The sequence below is a fragment of the Chrysochloris asiatica genome, unplaced genomic scaffold (assembly GCF_000296735.1).
Source record: "Chrysochloris asiatica unplaced genomic scaffold, ChrAsi1.0 scaffold00938, whole genome shotgun sequence".
In the NCBI taxonomy this organism is placed as follows: Eukaryota; Metazoa; Chordata; class Mammalia; order Afrosoricida; family Chrysochloridae; genus Chrysochloris; species Chrysochloris asiatica.
In genome coordinates this window covers 47,016-49,376 of record NW_006409456.1, presented here as the reverse complement: position 1 = coordinate 49,376, position 2,361 = coordinate 47,016, and positions in this window count along the sequence as shown.

The following is a 2,361-nucleotide window of genomic DNA, read 5'->3' as shown; positions in this document are numbered from 1 at the left end:
CTTGAACTGCAAGGTTAGCAGTTCAAGCTCACCAGTCACTCCTGGGAAACCCTATATGGGTGAGAACTGACTTGATGGCACTTAACAACAACTTCTGTTCACGAATAATGTCTAGTCCACCAGATATAGTCAAACAGGTCAGGTTGGCTGAAGAATACTTGGTCAATGATTTCTATACAATCATGGTTTATCCCTCCAGTTGCCACATCAGGGAGGAGGATGGCCGGTTTAGTCACCCCATAATTCATAGGGTAATATTTGGATTATCCAGTAAAATAACCTTTTATCGTCCTGTTGTGAGTCAGAGGTTTCCCTTTAGCAGCAGGGAGACGACTTGTTGGGGACACAGACAAGTTGGCCAAAATGAATTTTTTGGCATCTTTCCTGAGAGGATATTGGGTTTTTGTGGGATGGTCAGTTTCCAAGTTTTAATCAGACCTCCATGGGAGATGCTTGTTGGCTCTCCCCGGATTTCTGCTAGTTCACACAAGGGGTTTACACCTGTTTGTCGATTTCTTCAGGCTAATGTGACTGGTTTCCTGAATTTGAATCAGTAATTGCCAGGCATGTTCATGAGGAACCTCCATCTACCCACTTTTGGTTTCAGGAAGCTATTTGAACGTGTAACTTTGGAAGCAGGCCCTGGCCCAGTAAGGGGACTTTGTTGTTGTTAAGTGCCGTGGAGTCTAGACAGTTATTTATTTATTTATTTTTCCCCAATGAAGCAGTTTAGTGGTTTCAGGAAGAACTGGTCCGCAGGTCTCCCTGAGATCTCAGTCACTATTATTGAATGGAATGATAACAGTCTGTCCCTCATTGTTATTTTCAGCTGAGGTCCTGGGGGTGGGGGCTATAGGGGTGGCAGAGGTTGATGTCAAATCATTCTTGGTCCTCTTACCCCCTGACACTGTTAGTCTTCTGTAGACAATGAAGCTTGTTCAACCATCTGTTGAGTTGGATTGGCTTTTTCTCCAGATCCTCCCCTGAGATTTGGGCATTTATTTTCCCAGTGTCCAGCTTTTTGCAATAAGTACATTGGTCCTTGTTTAAGGTTCTTTTTCCTTTTAGGTGTCCTCCCTGGGGTCCCACAGGCTTACCACTAGTGGTCTTTTAGGGAGACAGTTACCGCCTGAGACTTCTAGTGCTCTGGGTTGTTAAATACCTCGAAGGTGATGTTCACCAGCTGGGATGGATCCATGTTAATTGCCCTGTTGAATTTCTGCCATTTCTTTTTAATATCCAGGGTGCTTTGGGAGATAAAATCATGTTAATCATTCGGGTATTGCTGAGTTCTTAGGATCAAGGTCTGTGTACTTACAGTAAGCCTGGTAGGTTCATTTAAAGAATTCAGGGGGGTCCTCAGTTGGCTTTGCTGAACTGCCCATATCATGTTCAAGTTCTTTGGTTTAAGAACTCCTGTTTTCAGACCTCTGAGAAAGCACTTTTTCTAGTGCTTTAGTTGTGGCTGGTCCATTTAGATTTCAATTTGTGTCAGCTAGAGGAATTGCCTTGACTGGGGCAAGGGACCCGTTCAAGTTTTTGTTTCCATGGATGTGTGCTGTTTCATCCCATGCCTTATCTCAGACCAGTCTTTTGAGTTACTGCTCAGGAGCATTGTCAACAGAGCCTGAATATCTGCCCAAATAGGATGATGGGTAGCAAAATAGTGGTTATCAAATATGTTATTTTGGTTGAGTCATCCTGGTATGACACTTGAGGGTCAGTGCACTGGACCACCAAGTCGGTCCGAACCGCAAGGTCAGCAGTTCAAGCCCACCATTCACTCCTTGGAAATCTCACACAGGGTCACCATGAGTCAGAACCGGTCCAACAGCACTGAACAACAGCATCTCAATAAGAGGGATTTGAATTTTTCCCATTTAACAAGTCCAAGATAGAGAAAGAAGTATGTGCCTAGTAATATCCTGTAGCTGGCCTTTCTAGATTCAATCTGATGGGCTTCTGCAGAGGGGGTATTGCTTTGTTGAAGAGTATGGTATAGAGAAATCACTTCTAAACTGCTTTCCTCAGCGGCTGAATATGGCCTGGCAGGTTCACTAGGTCAAGTTATACTTTTCCCTAATTACAGCTGCTGGTGTACTAGGAGTTGTAATAAGACAGTGTTACAATCAAAAGCAGTACCATTCATGTCTTTGTATATTCACGTACAAGTCTGCTTAGAACTGTTTTTACCTAATACTCATCTGTATTCATTTTTCCCCTGCATGGCTTTTATAACTTTCTGCATTTTTACAAGGTATTCTATTGCCAGATCCTGGACATCTATTTGTATGCAGCAGTTAGCAAAATTAAACTTTTCACATACCCCTCCTCCTTCCGCAGCCAATAAGTAGTCTAGGG